This window comes from Vombatus ursinus, unplaced genomic scaffold (genome assembly GCF_900497805.2).
Source record: "Vombatus ursinus unplaced genomic scaffold, bare-nosed wombat genome assembly UNPS02005264.1, whole genome shotgun sequence".
NCBI classification, from domain to species: domain Eukaryota; kingdom Metazoa; phylum Chordata; class Mammalia; order Diprotodontia; family Vombatidae; genus Vombatus; species Vombatus ursinus.
The window spans coordinates 3,013,845-3,034,515 of NW_020945042.1; the positions used below are offsets into that span (position 1 = coordinate 3,013,845).

Below are 20,671 nucleotides of genomic sequence, written 5' to 3' on the forward strand. Positions count from 1 at the left end.
CTCATGATAAAAAAATGCTATCCACTTCCAGAGAGAGAACTGATTAATTCTGAAAAGTGCTAATTGAAGTTTAATTTTCTTGCTTTCTTTCTTTCTTTTTTACTTTTTAAAAATATGGCTAATATGGAAATATGTGCTGCATGATTTCACATGCATACTTGATATCATAATTCTTGCCTTCTCTGTGGGTAGGGGCATGGGGTTGGAGGGAGGGAGAGAATTTGGAGCTCAAATTTTAAAAAAATGTCATAAATAAATAAATAATAAATTAAAATTGTAAAAAAAAGGAAATCTGAGATGGATGCAACACAATTTTAAAGGAATTCAAGGATCAATTTTCAAGATATTGGAAGGAAAAGATGATACTGAATAATGGGGAAAAAATCATGGATTATATTATTTTCTCCCCCTAAAGAAATCAATAGCCACTAACTCATATATTTACTTTCTCTTTTCTGTAAAACCTTCATGATAACAATTGACATATGTCAAGGGTATTCTTGATGAAAAGGAGAAGAGAACAAGAAGGCTTTTCCAGAATTAAGTGATGCTACACAAAGGATTTTGAAAAGGTCATCATGTTGGAGTAGCATTGGACTTAATGAAATCATGTAATCTCAAGAGTTGGAAGGAATCTCCGAGACCATCAAATCCTACCAATATCTGAACAAATACTCTCTCTATGACATACCATACAAGTTGTTGTCTAGCCTCTGACTGAAGACTTCTGGAAATGAGAAGCTACTGTCTGTCAAGGTAGCTCGTTTCACTTTTGGTTAGCTTTCGTTGCTGGAGAGTTCTTTCTTACATCAACCCCCAGTTTGCTCTTTTACAACCACCCCCTTGCTTTTAGTTCTGCCCTCTGGGGCCAAAAAGAACAAGGTTAAACTCTCTTCCTTATGTCAGCTATTAAAATATTTGAAGACAGTTTCACATGCCACCCCCCTCCCCCCAAGTCCTTTCTTTTCTAGGCTAAACATCTCCAATTCCTTCATACGATTTTCTTATGATATGATCTCGAGGTCTTTCACCATCGTGGTGACCCTTCCCTGAATACTCTCAAACTTTAATTTACTTCTCATGGTATGGGCCCATGGTCTGATTAGGGAAGAGGGAGAAGTACTAAGTAAGGATGCATTAGCGGGAAAGGAGATAACAGTGTACCTGGTTCCAATAAATATTTATGGTAACTGGTAAATTCCTATGCTTATTTCTTTTCTCAAAAAAATAAGAACCACAACAAAGCTTGAAACATTTTGCTTGGGTATAACAGATATTTCCCAATAAATTCTCAAAGCTCCCTACAAAATAAATCTCTCAAAAAGTAATTGGTGAAAACTCTAAGTGTGATTACATGTCACTTTTCATGTGTAATTGATCAATTCCTCTAAAGGCTATGTCCTTTAACTGTTAAAGTATGATCCCAGCACTGACCATTGTTACTTGTTTTGCTGTCTCAGTGCTATGGGTCTGAGGATTAGCGAAAACACTCAAATGAGGTTACAGATAATCACATGAGTCACTGGTGTTGCTACAAGAATCCTCAGTTACAATCTGTGTTCATGTTCTTTAAATCAGCCAAGGCAGCTGTGTTACTCATAGGTAGCTTATACTTTTATAAGTCAGATAAGTGTTAGAGACATGATAGAGAGCCCCACTCTAGGGAAAACTGCCTATGTGACAACATAAACATGTTACTAATTTCCTGACATATGGTTGGAAACCCTTATTATATTATGTTAAAGAACCACCACTACATTCTGCAAATTGATGTAATAACCATTGTGAATCTTTCCTGAAACAAATGTCACTGCATTTCATGGCGTAGGTAAAGTTTAATGGGAGCGAATGGCCCTCTCTAAATAGTGAAATAGTGGGCTCGTTTTCGCCTTTGTTTTATTTTTATAGACTGTGATAAAAACTAAAAAGCTGAGTTTAAAAAGATGTCTTGCTTCTCTTTGGTAAAGCTATTTTATTAGTTACATTTTTACTCTGAAGGGTTTATAGTTTGTAGGTTTAAACAATAAATTTCATGGTCATTTAAAATGACCTGTTGGAAGAACATCCCTAAATGAAGTTAACTCAAACTCTGGAGCTTTGAGCAGAGCCATTATCATGTAGATATATTTTATGTTGGGCATAAAATGCTTTTGGTTCATTAGCTACTCTTCTTCCCCCTTTAAAATCTTAAAAGTGATTTCAAATGACTCTATTTCTCTACCTTCCTACTGGGGAAAGATTCAAGCCTGCATATACTTCAAGCAGTCACTTATGATAAAATTCTCATGTTGCATCATAAACTACTCATTCAGGAAAGTACTTCCTTAAGTAAATACAGGTCAAAAACCCAATCAACTTGCTGTATTCCTGAAGTAGGTTCAGTCCCAGACAAAGTGTTAGGGCTCTAATCAGGGTTTATCTGGCCTGGCAGGTCAATCTTGTAGTTCCAGGTCTCCCAAGGCCAGAGGACTTCATGGAGATCAAAAGAACTTTGCACCTTAGCCCATATGGTTTAGGTTGCAAATATTGTATCTGGAATCTAGAATTGAAGTCTTCTGAAATCCTAAGATTCACAAAAATGTTATTTAGTTCATTAGTTTGAAGCAGGGGCCCTGTGTAACATTTTTTTTTTTTTTTGGTAACATCTTTGATGAGTCAGCTTGCACTACTCAGCTTTTATTCTTACTATTCTCCTTTATGGCCATGCCAGTAGTACCAATTATCTACCAAACTGGTCCAAGCTGGTAGAAAAAGGATGTTCCCTAGTTGGTGACAGGAGGTTGTGCCATATAACAGCAGTGATGCTCCTTCTCCCCAGAGACCCTGATAACCCTCCTTAAAGCCAAAGTCAAGGTCTCAGAAGTATAGAAATTCTATGCATGCACATGGTTTGATAATCAGATCACAAAGGTAAGAATGAGGAGATCTAGATTTCAGCCATGGTCTATAACTTTGGCCAAGTTGGTGCATTAATCACTTAAATCCTCTACCATACCTATTTCACAGAGTAGCTGCTAAGAGAAGATTAGGTAAGAAATAATATTTTCTATTGCAGTATAAACCAACTTTTCTTCCTGGGCTTAGTGCCCACTATTCTCTTTCATGTATTCAGTGTTTCAGTGGAACTAGATTTCTCATTGATTCCTGTTCTTTTTCACCTCCAGATCACTTCTCATACAAATCCCTTACCCTAGAGAGGATCCTCTTTCAGTAACTCTGTCAAAATATCATCCATCCTTTAAAGTTCAACTCAAATGTCACATCATTAATGAAGTTTCTGCTGACTCCTCCTAATCAGTAACATCTGCTCCTTCTCCTCCTTTGCATCACTAGTACACTGACATTTTTTAGAGTACGTCTAATCCATCTCATGCTATAGGCATGGCATGTGTGTCCTTGTCACCCCTTGACAGATAGGACTGTTTTACTCATCTTGGGAAGCACCTACCACTGTGGAAAGACCACAAGAAGTATTCTGGCGCTCTGGAGACCCTGGCATTATGGGAATTGGTTTGACTTGATCAATGGAGACAGTCCAGCTCTATCCTGAGGATAGAGAAGCAGCAAATTCTATCCTGAGGAACCCAGGAACAGCTATATTTTGGTGATAAGCCAACTAAAAAGTAGTGAATACTAACTTGATTTCTGTGACCTAAGGGCCTCCTTCCTCTTACCTTCAAGCCAGGTGGCCTGGCAAAACGGGCTTGGGGTTTTGGTCTTGGTTTGTTTTTCCCATTTCTAGGGGCAGAGAATGGAGTCCCAGATACAGAAGCTCAAGCCATGGGGACTTTGGTGCCTAGGATCCCAGGTCAGATATTGTAACCTGCCCGGAAGGGGACTCCTGAGAAGCCAGGATCCTAGGAAGCTAGTCTGGAGGGGCTTTGGATTTGGAACTTGGTGGGACTAATGCTAGGTGGGAACTGATCTGAGCTGTAAGCCTAATTCCCCTCTGTTGCCCAGAGACTAACACAGCAATGTAGTGGGATTATGCTTTGGGGAAGGGTCAAAGGGGTATGGGAAGAAGAATGATAGTATCTTTGTTTTGGCTAAACTTTGAAGTAAGTGGCTGTCCCCCATGCCTGGAAGTCACTTCCTCCTCATCTGTGCCACCTGGCTTCCTTCTACAAGAAGCCTTTCCCAATCCCTCTTAATGGTAGTGCTTTCCCTCTGTTGATCACCTGTAAATATCTTGTCTGCACATAGTTGTTTGTATACTGTTTCCTTCATTACATTGTGAGCTCTTGGAGAACAGAAGACTGTCTTATGCCTTTCTTTCTATCCCCAGTGCTTAGCACAGTGCCTGGAACATTGTAGGCTTAATAAATACTTATCGACTGATCATCATTCAACATAATAGCCCCAAATCTCCCTTAAGTTATGACTATTCATGCATAAACCCTTATAACTACTGGCTATTATTAGGGATAAAGAGGTTGTTACAGGTTATCTAGCCAAACTCCAATGCTCTAACTGGATCTAGTCAGTTAGTATATAATCTGTGCAGTATGTTTATATATACACACAGACAGATATATGCAGATATGCTATATGTACATATGTGTATGTGTATATATGTATAAATTATATATTCACTCACCTGATTATTCACTTAAATAATATGAGGATGAGTTAATAATGAAGGTGAATTTAAGTATATCTTCAAAATGCTTTATTTCAGAAACATGAACGAAAAGACTCAGAACTTTATATTTCAGAAACTATGAGTATTACACATTCTTATGATGAGAATATGTTGTAACATGAGTCTTTTTTTTAATTTGTGATTTCATTGGTATTGAGTGAAGAAACTCTCCCTACCAGAAAACATACTGCAACGTATAGTCAAAGAAAGGTACCTAGGGCACTGCAAGTTGAAGTAATTTTTCCCAGGATCCTGCAGTCAGGAATGAGTCAGAACTGGGATCTGAACCTAGGCCTTCCAGGTTACAAGACTAACTCTCTATCCGCTCCACCATGCTGGCCCTCTAATGTACATGCTAAGGTAAATAATTGTTGTGATTATTGAATTGATAAAAAGAAACATTTACCTTACCTACTGCCACTCTCTTGTATTTTTAGGTGCCCATGGCAAACAACAGATATCTGGGTCTAAGAAACAGGTTAGCTGGTTGTTCCACATAAGCCCAGACTTACTTTAAGATTATGGATCTACATACTAATTAGTAACTATTTTAACTTGTTTTTGTCCAGCATATATCAGCTATTCATAAACCTCATCAATGATGCCAATGATACCATATTTAATACAAATATCAGCAATTCCTTGAAGCTCTTCTTTGGAAAATATCTGAAATACAAAAATATATAAAAGAATCTGTTACATAATACATATGAAAGCTATAAATTTTACTAACTGGGGCAAAGGAAAAAGACTAACCTTGCCAGTGGGATTGTATAGAGTATTTATTATAAGAATTTTGGTTTTTGAACTAATTTTACTTTCCAGTTCTTCAAGATCTAATATCCATGAGGCACTGGACCATCCATTTCCCTTAGTAGGTTTCTAGGATATTAGGAATGAAAAATGAAAATGTGTTTTAACTTAAAGTCAATAATTATTGTTGCTGAGCAAGTAAAAATAAAACAAAAATAAATGAAGAAAGAGTTACAGGAAGGTAAGGTAAAGAAATTCTCAAAAATGAACAAGGAAAATAGAAAATATTGGGCTCTGTCCTGCTTGAGTGTCTTAGAGGGCTAGATGTATAGAGACCAGTTTGGAGACATCCCATATGTCTACATTAGAACATATGCCTCTGCAGGGAATCCACCTGAACTAGGCTACCCCTTTAGCACCAATTCTGAGATAATTGATTTTGTGCTTTACCTTCATGTATTAGTTAGCTGGGTAGAAATCCTTAAAAATCATACCATTTTTAAAGGGCCACAAGGTTATTAGAAGAAAAGAGCTTTATAAACTACTGAACTAATTTTTCTTAAGTGTTTCTTAAATGTGAGTTGCTATTATTGCTTTCTAGTGCAGTTGTTGACAATCAGTGAAAAAGATTCCATAACTAATTAGGAGATGTTGACAAACTCAGAAATACCATTTTCACACTATCATTGTCCAGAATAACCACAGAATCCCTTGGAAGGGTGTTTTGGACTCCTCCACCCATTCATTCATTTCATAGCCTCCTTGTCAGCGTACTCACATGGCGTAAGGGAATAATGACAGGAATTGCTCCTGCCATCTTTATCATGGGATTGTGGCAATCAAAGTAAGGCTCAATGATGATCACCAGGGCCACACAGTAAGCATTCTAGCAGCACTCTGGGACAGTCTCTGCAGGCATTGTTGATCTCTTCCTGCCTGCCTTCTCCCAAATCTATGCCCATCTCTTTCACACAAGGAACACATCCCCTCCAGATCTTGTCCTCCTCGTGTCCTTTTCCTTCCAGGCCCAGGTCAGGTGCTGACTCCTTCATGAAGTTGTTCTCTTTTCCTCTTTTCCAATCATTCTGCATGTCAGCATACAAGTTGTAGGCCACTGGTGCAAAGTAAACTTTTGGAGGGAAGTGACTATTTCACTTATGTCCTTGTGCCAGTCCAATGGAGCAAGCATTTATTAGTCATTGAGTACCAACTATGTACATGCCACTGTGCTAGAGAACAAAGAGGAAACATGCCCTGCTTTCACAGAGCTTACATTCTGAAGAGGAAGGATTTGGGGTGGGAGTGGGGGTGGGGGTGGAGAGGTCTCTGTAGCATGTAGTCTGTTTGGCTGCAATGTAGCAGAGGTGTCCAATTCACAGCAAGCCAGAAATGCAACGTGGATAATGTTAATTTGTGGTTTTCTAAATCAACATGTAGTTGGTCCATATCTGTCCAAGTCTGACACCACTGATGTAGAGCACATGGAGGAAGAGACATAGAAAGAAGAATGAGCATCAGTAGCAAGGACCAGTAAGTCAAGGAGACAAACTCAGATGTCTGCATACAAATGCACAAAATATGGAAGTGGAGATCCTAATATAAATGCTATCATAAGAATCATAGTCTTGGTAGAATGGGATTCATGACTGGAATGTGACTATGAAAGAGCGAACATGACTCCTAGGGAGAAAACCCAGATGATAGGGCAGTGGAGAAGCATTACAGACGTAACCTGTGGGCTAGGAGCCTTTGGCTTCTCTACAATCCCTCCCCCCTCCCCATACTCCCACCCTGGAATTCTAGGCTTACAAAGGTCAGATCTAATCCTGGAGCCTTGCACACGATAGTCGCTTAAACATGCACTGGGTTATAGATACTAGGTCAATTGGGTATCTGTTTCATCATCACCTCGTTATTTACACTTGTGCTTTACTGCTTTCCCAAACTTTCTGATTTTACTCAAATGTCCATAATGGGTGACAGATCAGTGTGATCATTGATTGGAGTCCTTAGATCTTTCAAAGTTGTTTTTCTTTACAATGTTGTTACTATCATTTAAACTGTTCTCTTGGTTTCGCTCACTTTTCTCTTCATCAGTTCATACAAATCTTTCCAGGTTTCTTTAAAACAACCTCTTTCATCATTTTTTATGCCACATTAAAATTTTGTTACATTCATAGACCATAATTCCCCGGTTGATGGACAACCCTTAGTTTCCAGTTCTTTGACACTACAAAGGGAGCTGTTATAAACCCAACTTCACTGTAAACTCTCTGAAGGCAGTGACCTACTTGTGTTACCAGCCATTCATTCAATCAATCAGCAAGGACCAAGTTATATACCTGTTTTGTATAATTTCTGGGGTTTACTGTAGTAGAATACAAGAATAAGGGAGATTTTTATGAATTTTCTCTCCATTGAAATAAACTTTAAAATAATGCCAAAGCAGAACAGAAGGTAGTAATTAACTTGATCATTGCTACATTAACAGATTTAATGTAACAAACACTTCAGTAAACTTACTTCCTCTTCTTCATTAACTAGTCCTTGTATGGCATTAAAAAGAGATCCATACCCTTCCACTGTCACTCTTGTTTCATGATTTAGGTCAATCGGTCTGTTATCGATCTTTTCATATAGAGAAGATAAAAGTTTCCACTAGTGCTGGATGACCCTGGCCAGACCAAAGAAAAGAAATCTTAAATTTTACTTTATGATTAAACTCTAAAAGATGAGCATTTTGCTTCTTTCAGTTTAAATGCTTGAACTTCTGCCAAGATGACTCATATTTGAAAAATATTGTAAAACCATTAAAATGTCTAATTGAAAACACTATCTCTGTGTACCTATATCCAGTTACTAAAGCGGTAGCTATTTTACCATTAGGAGGTAGATATTTTGTCATTAAAACTGTATAAGCCTGGAAAGGCATTCTACAACAAGAATATGAGTCATTCTACAATTGATAAATAGTAAAACTACATAAAAAGTTTTTTTGATGAAGAAATCAGAACTATATAGTCACATGAAAAAATGCTCTAAATCACTACTGATTACAGAAATGTAAATTAAAACAACTTGAGATATCATTTCATACCTATCAGACTAGCTAAATTAATAGAAGGGAAAAATGACAAATTGGTTGGAGGGGAAAAATTGGGATACTAATACACTGTTGGTGGAACTGTGAACTTATCCAACCATTTTGGAGAGCAATCTGGAATTATGCCCTAGGAGTTATAAAACTGTGTATACCTTTTAGCCCAGCAATACCACCATTAGGTCTGTTTCCCAAGGTGATCAGGGAAAAAGGAAAAGAAACTATATGTTCTAAAATATTTATAGCAATTTTCTTTGTGGTGGCAAAGAACTGGAAATTGAGGGGATGCCCATCAATTGAGGAATGGTTAAACAAGTTATGGTATATGATTGTGATGGAATACTATTGTGCTATAAGAAATGATGAGCTGGTTTATTTTAGAAAAACATGGAGACACTTGCACGAAATAGTGAAGAGTGAAATGACAGGCCCCAGAGAATATACAATGTATACAAAAACAGCAATATTATTATACAATGTATATAATAAAATATACAATGTATACAATAATAACAATAACATCTGTATACAATAACAGCAATATTATTGGAAGAACAACTGTGATGGCTAAGTTATTTTGAGTATTATAAATACTCAAATCAGCTACAAAGGACCTATGTAGGAAGATGCAATTTATCTCCAGAGAAAGAACTAATAAATAGAAGTATGCATAGTACTTATTATATAACTTTTCAAAAAAAAGTAAATGGTGAAATGGAGATTCATGGTTTCATACTGAATCCTCTTTTTGTGTTATGTTGTGTCCAATGAAATGCTTCCCCCCCCCTTTTGAATAAAGTTCAAACTTTTATAAAGTTCAAAGTGAATTTTAAAAAAGAGTAAAAGAATAAAGTCAACTTTTATCAAGCTGCTATTACCAGAGGATATTATTCTTAAGCCAATCTTTACCTTAAAAGTTTTTCCACTTCACCAATGTGATATTACACATATCAGTTTACTATCTGGCTATGAGATATTTAGTGCAATGATCATTATCCTTCTTTTATGGATGATGAAACTGAGTATCTGAGAGGTTAAATAACTCCTCTATTATCACCCTGCTAGTGCATGCCTGGGAGTCAGCTAGGTGGCTCAGTGGATAGAGTGCTGGGCCTGGAGTCAGGAAGACCTGAATAAAAAACAGCATCAGCTATTTACTAGTTGTGTGACCCTGGGCAAGTCACTTAACCTCTGTTTGCCTCAATCCACTGGAGGAGGAAATGGCAAACCACTCCAGTATCTTTGGCAAGAAAACCCCATGGACAGGATTGGTGGGATATGGTCCATGGGGTCATGAAGACTCAGACACAGCTGAAAGACTAACCAACAACAATATGTGCCTGAGGTGGAGTTGGAACTTGGGTCTCCTAACTCTAAGTCAAGCACTCCAACTGGGCACTGCACACGCACATTGAAGCAGACATTAGGTTTAGAAGGCTCTTCCCTGATAGCAATACAGGCAGCCTAAGGATTATTACTCCCGCCTCAGAGACAAAGAAACCAAGGCTTGTAAGGATGGTTAAAAGCAGAGCCTGAGCCTGGGCCCATGTGATCTTACTCCCAGGCCAAGTATTCTTTCCATTAGACCATCTCCACTACATCTGAGCTATCTGTCACTAAAGAAATATGGACAACAGTGGCTGGCACCTGCAACCCTTCCAACAAGCTATCACTATGATGAAAGAGAAAAAATAATAAACAATTGAAGAACTATAAAAGCTCCAGTTTTTGACAGTAAAGTAAAACTGTTAAAAAAGTATCTGGATATGTGATAAATTTTCTGATTTCATGGTGCATCAAATCCAGTGCCCCACGTACTCAGCAGAATATCTTACTATAACATGGACATTTTATAAAGGGGAAGTTTGTTTTCCTTGTTCCTAGACCCTAACATTACAATAAAATTCTTCTATTTACATATGCTTACTCCTGTATGATCATACTCCTGTATGATCCTGTGAGCTTGCTTAAAATGTTTTTATATACTTTCAAAGCCCCATGTATACTGATTCATTTTATGAGTTGCTGCTACCTTTGCTAATTCTTCTTTAACATATATTGGAGGCGATATATGTGGCTGGCCTTGGCCAAAATTCACAACAGTGGAGTATGTAGATAGATTAGAAAATTCAACCCTAAGATGGAAAATAAAGAAAGTGTTAGTGTTAGTCAAAATTATTAAGTTTAGTCAATGTTTCATGTTCTGAGTATTAAACTGAAAAACAAGTTTTAGTTGACTATCATAATTCAAAAGGACAGGAGAAGGAAAAAGAGGGAAGGGAAAGGGAGAGAAGGGGAAAAAGAGAGAGAAAAGGAAGAGAAAGATGGGAGGAGAAAGTTTATTTTCTCACAAAGTATCCAGCTGTACCGAACTTTACTAATTCTATCTTCTGACTAATTCTTCTTATAGCTATCCATAACTAGTTCAATTGGTTATAGCATACACTCATAAAAGCAAAGTTATGGGCAAGATACCCCCATAAGTGGATTGTGTTGCTAAGTCTTACAAATCTCTAACTTTGGTTGCAAAAAAGGCTGCTGGCTAATAAGTGTGGCTAAATATACACAAATGTATTACAACTGGAAAAAACAACTCAAAGTGTATGCTGATGATGGGTCAGCAGTGCCATCTTTGTATAGGAAGATCAACATATTATCTGGCGAAGAGAGCACAAGTTTATACCTGTAGTCAAAACACTTCAGAGTTCATTCGCAGATAAAAATTTCCTGAAGAAATAAAAAAAAGACAACAAAATGAAGGGGTGCTTCTTGAATTCCCTTGGAGTCCACTTTATGTCCTTTAACTCATCAGACAGATATGACCTCCTTAGTATAACAAATATAAACATTTTAACTGATATTAGCCAGTGGATTTTTTTTTTATTTAACTCATTAATGCTGTGGAAATTGACACAAGTTGAAGCCAGACTTCTTATGCAGTATATTTTTAGTCTTTCTGAAGTGTTTCTTTCTACTCTCCTTATATTTCATAATGTGTGGTACAGCGACTCTAACACAATTAAATTCAGAGACTTCTCAAGGTGGAAGCAAAAAATTACTCTTTATTACAATCTTGCGAGAAGGGGTGTCTACTCCGCCAGTACACTACCAGCAGGAGAGAGGCAAGTCACAAAGGACAAAGCAAGGTTATATATCTTAACGCAAACAAGAAACTCCCATCCCGCCACTATCCCTTACTCCCATTGGCTGGGAGACAGGCTTACATTCTAGGTGTGAAAATCTTTCCCATTCCCAAAGAACAAGGAAACAGGGTATAGCCAATCCAAACATACATGTCCTTATTTAGTATACCCAATGCTTAAGTGGCAGTGGCAATCAGGAGAGAGTTTAGGGCCGAATTAAACTTATGGCCTGTTTGTTCTCTCAGAATCTATCTCTAGTTTTGAGACAGTCTTTTCATCACCACCCTGAGAAGTCTTCACAGAGGTTATATCTCATTCAATAAGTTAGAAGATGATATTGGTTTTATCTACAGAATACACACACACACAGAGACACAGACACCCCCCCCCAACAAACTCCAAATAAGATAAAAGACTTGAAAAAGATAGCAAGCAAATAGTAACATTTTGTAGATTGTTAGGTACTCACCACACATTACTATCAAGTCCTGTGATTCGTCTTGCATTTTTGAACTTCTTGGACATTTTCTAAAAGATGCAAGCACACAATGGGGCTCTTTTATAATAAAAGAAATCAAAACATTTTCTCTTTCCAATAGGTATTTGTCAGATAACCATCAAATGATTACTAGGTACAAATTCTGGTAACTAAAACAAACATTTTTTTAATCTAGCTCAGGGTAGGAAACCTGCAATTTGTATTCAGTCAAAAGGCCACACTTAAGGATTTAGAAAGCCACATGTGGCCTTAAGGCCACAGGTTCTCCACCTCTGACCTGGTTCTATATGCACTACAATCTGCCAGGCCCTTATAACCTACTCCAGGGCTCTCTAGAGGTCTCTGGAGAGGCTTTTTAACTCTTGGGTGTGTTTGCTGGGTGCCTGGAATCATACTTAAATATATATATATTGTAGCATTTCAATGAAAATATTCGTCCATGGTTATTTTAAAAATGCTTTATGAAAACTTATTGATGGACACTTAGTATGTCATTTATAGGTACAAAATGAAGCAGAAAATGGACACAATTTTAAAAAAATCATTTTTCTGAAATATCTGGATAGCGAATTCAAACACTATTTCTGTTTGCTTCCATTATTTCAATAGTTGCTTCAATTATTCGGTTTCCTTTTAATACCAATATAGCTTTTGAATGGAGCTAATAGGGAAGCAGGGCTTTACACAGACAAGGCTGCCAGGTGAGAGGTGGCTAGAACTTTGGCCTTGAAGTCAAGGGTACTTAATGTGGTCTTGGGGAAGTCATAGCCTCTCTTAGCTTGTTTCCTCATCTATAAAATGAGGGTAATAATACCACTTACCTCACAGGGTTTTGTGAGGATCAACTGAGATGATATTCATAAATTTTGTAATCCTTAAAGCATTGCATATGTCAGTTACATAAGTGAATTGTCTAGATAACTAAAGATTATCCCCTTTTAAGTATTGAGTCTTTCATCTTGGTTATTTTAGATGAAGCTCTCTAGCATATGACAGATTTTCCGGTCTTAGTAAACAGAGAATGCCAAATATAAATTAACCCTTTCTTCATGACTCAGTGTCCCTGTTATAAACATCAAGTGCTATATTGTGCTGTAAGATATGAATGATGTAGCTATGTAAGCAGTGTTGAAGACAGATGGCTGTTAAATATTAAACTTCAGAAACTGGACAACGGGGCTCCATTTATTGTTTTGTTGATTGTCTAAACTTCAGAAAATGTTAATAATGCAGAGTAAATTTTGAAAGGTGACTGCATACTTTTCTTTTTTTCCTACAGAGCCTACTGTCATTGTCAAGTATTTACCAGCACATTCCTATGTGTAAGGCCTTTCTTTGTATCCTCGACACTTAGCACAGTCCCTGGCACATAGAAGGTACTTGATAGATGCTTCTTGATGGTTTGTCCTAATTGGATTGCTTCCTCTTCCACAATTCTGTAGGCCTCCAATGACAATTAACATTTATTAAACATCTTAAAATATGGTTCTGCTGAATTCTGTGACCTGGGGTAAGTCACCAATTTCCATATCTGTAAAATGAGGTTTTTGACTAGGTGAGCTCTCAATTTCCTTCTAGCTCTAAATCTCTGGTCCTAAATATCATAGGTGGGGCTAAATTTCAGAATACTTTGCATATTGTGCCTGGGGATTGGCTCCCAACCTCCTCATTTGATTTGGAGTTAGAGGACCTTGATTCAAATCCAGGCTCTCCAAATGACCACTTGTAACTAGTTCTGGCCTAAATCAATACAATCACAGACTTTTAAGAGGGGACAAAGGGGGAAGCTTTAGTTATCTGGAAAATTAACGTATATGGAAAAACTCCATTCAGTGACAATGCTGAATAAATTAGACACTACTATAGCATTGTTATTGCAATTGTTGATTCCATTTAAAAAATTAAGTCCTTTATCATAAGATAGTCTTTGTAGAACAACACAAAGGAAAAATCCAAGTAGTTAAAATGTTAAAGAGATAAAAAGAAAGTAACAATGATTATAATGTTAAAATAAATTAGTTGAAAAAATGTCTCAAACTAATCTAGAAGTAATTACTTAAATGGAGCCTACACAACTGCCCTCAGGCCACTTACAGCAGGTCAAAAGATTTCCAGTGGCCTGCAGAAAAATGTAGAGGAAAATATCTTTCAATGTAGAGGAAATCCTTTGGCTTGTGGCAAGTTGTGCAGCTTGACTTAAACGATATTGGCTGAATTCCAAAAATGGGGGTCCTCCATGGAAAATAATCTATCTCTATTCCAATGACTACTTTCAAGGGATTCAAAATGGTGATTAGAATGGGATGAGGAATATGGCTTGAGAAACCAGTATTTCTTTTTGTTTTGTTTTGTTTTATTGTATTTTTATTTATTTTGTTAAATAGCTCCCAATTAATTTTTTATAATTAGTTTAATATTTTTACTGAATTACATGCAAAAACAATTTTGAACATTTGTTTTTTTTTTTGGTGATGCATTTTTTTTATTAATTTATTTATTTTTGGTTTTCAACATTCACTTCCACAAGATTTTGAGTTCCAAATTTTCTCCCCATCTTGTCCTTCCCCCTACCCCAAGATGGCATGCATTCTGAATATCCCTTGCCCTAATCTGCCCTCCCTTCTATCTCTCCCCACTTCTCTTATCCCCTTCCCCTTCAATTTTCCTGTAGGGCAGGATAGATTTCTATACCCCATTTCCTGTATATCTTATTTTCCAGTTGCATGTGAAAACAATTTTTTTTTAACATTTGTTTTTAAAACTTTGGGTTCCAAATTTTCTCCCTCCCTCCCTCCTCACCCACCCTCATTGAGAAGGCAAGCAACTTGATACAGGTTATACATGTGTAGTAGTCATGCAAAACACTTCCATAGTAGTCATGTTGTGAAAAACTAAGTATATTTCCCTTCATCCTATCTCATTACCCCATTTATTCTATTCTCTCTTTTGACCCTGTCCCTCCTTAGAAGTGTTTGCTTCTGATTACCCCCTCCCCCAATCTGTCCTCCCCTCTATCATCCCCCTGCTCTCTTGTCCCCTTCCCCCCCTATTTTCCTGTAGGGTAAAATAGGTTTCCATATCCAATTGTGTATGTTATTTCCTCCTTAAGCCAAATCTGATGAAAATAATATTTACTCATTCCCTCTCACTTTCCCCCATTTCCCCTCCACTGTAAAAGCCTTTTCTTGTCTGTTTTATGTGAGCTAATTTACCCCATTCTATCTCTCCTTTTCTCCTTCTCCCAGTATAATCCTCTCTCACTCTTTAATTTTATTCTCCAGTATCACCCCTTCATCTTCAACTCATCCTGTGCCATCTATCTAAATCTATATCTATATCTACATATTACATATAATTTTTCCCTGCAACTACCCTAATACTGACAAAGGCCTCATGAGTTACAAATATCATCCTTCCTTGCAGGAAGTAAACAGTTCGACCTTAATAAGTCCATTATGATTTTTCTGTTTATCTCTTCATGTTTCACTTGAGTTTTGTGTTTGAAAATCAAATTTTCTATTCAGCTCTGGTCTTTTTATCAAGAATGCTTGAAAGCCCTCTATTTCACTGAATATCCATTTTTACCCCTGAAAGATTATACTCAGTTTTGCTGGGTAGGTGATTCTTGGTTGTAATCCTATCTCCTTTAGCCTCTGGAATATTATATTCCAAGCCTTCCAGTCCCTTAATGTAGAAGCTGCTAAATCTCTTGTTACCCTGATTGTGTTTCCACAATACTTGAATTGTTTCTTTCTGACTGCCTGCAATATTTTCTCCTTGACCTGGGAATTCTGGAATTTGGCTACAATATTCCTAGGAGTTTTCCTTTGGGGATCTCTTTCAGGAAGTGATTCTTTCAATTTCTATTTTGCCCTTTGGTTCTAAAATATCAGGGCAGTTTCCCTTGATAATTTCATGAAGGATGATATCCAGGCTAATTTTTTGATCATGGCTTTCCGATAATCCAGTCATTTTTAAGTTATCTCTCCTGGATCTATGTTCCAGGTCAGTTGTTTTTCCACTGACATATTTCACATTGTTTTCTATTTTTTCATTCTTTTGGTTTTGTTTTACAGTGTCTTGATTTCTCATGAAGTTATTAGCTTCCATTTGCTCCATTCTAATTTTTAAGGAAGTATTTTCTTCAGTAAGTTTTTGAACTTCCTTTTCCATTTGGCCAATTTTGCTTTTTAAGGCATTCTTCTCCTCATCGGCTTTTTGAACCTCTTTTGCCATTTGGGTTAGGCTATTTTTTAAGGTGTTATTTTCTTCAGTATTTTTTTTTTGAGTCTCCTTTAGTAAGCTGTTGACTTGTTTTTCATGATTTTTTTGCATCACTCTAATTTCTCTTCCCAGTTTTTCCTCTACTTCTCTTATTTGCTTCTCAAAATCCTTTTTGAGCTCTTCCATGACCTGGGGACCAATTCCTATTTTTCTTGGAGGCTTTGGATGTAGGACCTTTGACTTTGTTGCATTCTTCTGGTTGTACATTTCAATCTTCTGTCACCAAAGATTCTATGGTCTGACTTTTTTTTGCGAGGTTTGCTCATCATCCCAGCCAATTACTTGAGTTATAAACTTTTTGTTAAGGTAGGGGTCTGCTTCCAGCGTGGAGAATGTACTGTCCCAAGCTTCAGGGTTTTGTGCAGATGTTTTCAGAGATACTTCTAGGGACCTGTAAATTTTCAGTTCTTCCAAGGTGGTATGATAAGGGATGAAGTGTTTATTCCTTTCCTGGCCTGTGCTTTGGTCTATGAGTGACCACAAGCACTCTTTTCTGCCTTGGAACTGTGAGGAGGATTTCCTCTCCACTACCACCACAAGCTCCACCATGCCAGCGCTCCTCCTCACCCCAGGACCGCCACCCAGAACTGTGACCCAGATTCAAGCATGGGCAAAGCAAGAAAATCCTGCACCAGCAGAGAGATCCCTGCAATCCCCCTCTGATCAGCTACTTGATTCCCCCTCAGTCTGTGGGCTGGAAGCTCTGGAAACAGCTGCCGTCCTAGGGCTGCAGCCAGGACTGGGGCTGGGACCAAGCTTCTCTCTCACTGCAGTTACAGACTTTTCCTACTGACCTTCTAAGTTGTCTTTGGTGTTCATGGGTTGAGAAGTCTGGAAACTGCCACAGGTGCCTGTGATTCAGTCCTCTGAGGCCTGCTCCAGGTTTGCTGCAGCCTATTTTGCCTGTGCACTCACTTGAACTGCGTTCCTCTCCCAGCCCAGTGCGATATACCTTTCTGATCAACCATCCAGGTTGTCTTGGGCTGGAAATTTGTTTCACTCTGTCTTTTTGTGAGTTCTGCTGCTTTAGAATTTGTTTAGAGCCATTTTTTACAGGTATTTGGAGAGGTTTGAGGAAGAGCTCAAGCAAGGCACTGCTTTTACTCCACTATCTTGGCTCTGCCTCCCCTAACATTTGTTTTAAAATGTCAATTTCAAATTCTTTCTCTCCCTTCTTCCCCTCCCTCCTTCATTGAGAAGGCAAGTAATTTGATATACATTATACATGTGTAGTCATGCAAAACATATTTCCACATTAGTCATGTGGTGAAAGAAAACACAGACCCCCTCCCCCTCCAAAACAACCAAGAAAAATAGAGGAAAAGTATGCTTCAATCTGTAGTCAGACTCCATCAGTTCTTTCTCTGGGGATGGATAGCATTTTTCATCTTAAGTCTTTCAGAATTGTCTTGGATCATTGTACTGCTGAAAATAGCTAAGTCATTCACATTTGATCATTATACAATATTGCTATTACTATATACAATGTTTTCCAGATGCAGTTCTAGGCAGTGCTCATTATTTAAACTAAAAAGCCATAACATGAAAAATAATTGAAAGCATTTTTACAAATATCTTTTGCAATCCCAATATAAAAATTTAAAATTCCAAAGACTTTAAGGAATATAAGGATAATTAAGGTAAAATTAATAATAAATGACCTTAGATGAAGGCGTTTGACTTGCGAAAAATGATTTCTCTTGGTAATCCATGTTTGGGAGACTTAGAGTTCCACCTTGCAGGCCTTCTGTCCAAATTTGTTCAGAAGGACATCTCTGATAATGAGATTGCATTGAATCTTCTTATCTTGGTCAGACTCCAACCCAGGCCTGAATTGATTTCATCCTATTCAGGTTTGTGTGGAGACAGACTTCCAAGACTAGGGGTGGTATTTCCTTTGATGGCGGGAGATATGGGTATATCAGCCCCTGTGGACTGAGTGATCTAAGAAACCCACTCATCTCCTAGTATGTTGACCAATCATGATTGATTGGCACTCCCTTGGGAACACTTACTCTTTGAAGGGCATATAACGCTATACCCCAAAATCCCAAACCGAGCCAGTTCTGAACTGGCCTTCTTAGGGGGGCCCAGTTTTGGACTGAACTTCCATGCAATACATGTCAAGCCCCTTTGAGAAATTATACTGTGGACACTTGGACCCCATTTTCATTTGTCTCTTTCTTAAAGCAGACTCTGTTTCAAATTGGGGTTCATGGAGTTCATGGTTCACAGACTAGATTAGGGATGTTTAACCTAGGGTTTGTAAAGTTATTAATATGTATGTATACATGAACATATATGTATGTATTTTGATAGATGCATTTCAATATAACCGGTTTCCTTGGTAATAATTTATTTTTTATTTATAAATTTAAGTATGTTCTTCTGAGAAGAGGTCCAAAGGCTTCCCCAGATGGCTGCCAATGACAGGGGGCCAGGACACAAACAGGACTAGAATAGATGATCTTTAAAGGCTCCTTTCTACCTCTTGAAAATCAGTAAAAATGTGATTTAGGTAAAAATCTGATTTGACTTAAAACTATATGTTTAGATTTAATTATTTTTATCATACGGATGTGTAGCATTAGTTTTCCTTTTATGATTTTTTTTTAAAAAACTTGACTTGTCACTATGTTGGGAAAGGAAATTCCTAAGAAGAAACTCTTCTCAATGTGAATCAATACTTTTTGGCAGCTTCTATAGTCTTTGGGGGTTGCCTGAGATACAGACAGGGTAACTGTCTTGCCCACAGGCACAGAGTTTGACTCTTGTCAGAAGGAGAACTCAAACCCAGGTCTTTCTGACTCCAAGGTTGACTTTCTATCCACTACATCATACCATCTCTTAGGTTTATTTAACAGCAACAAAAAACATTTCCTCATTTGGGTTATCATCATTATGGTATATATAAATCAGGCTAAACTAAGTGACAGTAGTGCCCTATTCTGATATGCCTGTACATAGAATATGTATATGTTACATGCACATACATGTGTACATGCACACAGATAGATTTATACAAATATATGCACATTTATGCTTACATATAACCACATCCATGAATGACATGTAAGCATACACACATATCCAGGGCACATCCCCCAAACTGTGCTGAGTATATGCCATCAATAAAACTGCCAGTGATAACCTTAATATACTCATTGAAAAGTGTGTAGATGATGTAAGGGTCTGAAATATAATGACCCCTTTTTGACCGGGTAGCATCTGCTGGCCAGACATGTGCACACCCCTAGCAATCTTCATGGATGGACTCTGTGACTGCACTCTTGTCTCCATGAGATGGAGCACATACAGATATTTCCTCTTTTGAAAATGAGAGCTGTACAGGGACCATAAACACAGTTTGAATTTTCTATGTAATTACCTCTGTTGCCAGAATATATTTTAGAGTTTGAATAACTACATATTTGGGGATGGAGATACTGTATGTGAAGCAAGTAGAGAGGCAGGAAAATGGCATTCGTGCCTTTTGAACTGTTATGTGGCCACCGACCCTGTTAATCTCCTCTGGCTCCTATGACACTGTATTATGGGGGGGGGGTCTTACTTTGTTTCCTTGGCTAATTGCTCTTCCTAAATGCAGCAATCCCCCAAGGTTCTGTTCTCAGCGTTCTTCTTTCATCACCCTCTCCTTTAGCTATTTCCTTTGACTATTCCTTTATGCCCCACGTCCAGTCCAAAAAAAAAAAAAAGAGCTCATCACTACTTGGTGGCTTCCGGACTCTTCTGCCAGGGGATTCAAGTCTTCCTATGATTGGGCTCCAACCTGGCTTTTCAGTCTTATCCATACACCGATGAGCCAGGGCAGACAGTTCACCATTCAGTTACTTTACCATACCAAACCCTTTCATGCTGCAGTGCCCGGGGGTCACATCTCAGCCATTCTACCAGCTGATCCTTGCGTGGCACTATGCAGGTCATTTATTTCTGTGGGTCATTTTTTCCATCTGTAAAATGAAGGAGTTTCACACCATGACCTCTGAGGTCCTTTCTAGCGGTAAGAATATGACCCTTCAACTTTGCTCAGGTTGTTCCCTCTACCTGGAGAGTCTTCCTCACAATCTCAGTTTATCAAAATTCTACCCATTTTTTAAGCCCCTGCCCCAAGGCACCCCCTTCAATGGAGCCTTCCTTAATCATGTCAGAGAGAAATGACCAAGCTTGACTTTGAACTTTGATAGCATTCTGTTTGTAGCTTGTTTATGATGTGTATTACATACTACCTG

General features: G+C 37.9%; 1 pseudogene; it reads right to left on the reverse strand.

Moving 5' to 3' along the window:
• Positions 1–20,671, reverse strand: part of LOC114030777 — a 53,456-nt pseudogene that overhangs the window by 22,079 nt on the left and 10,706 nt on the right.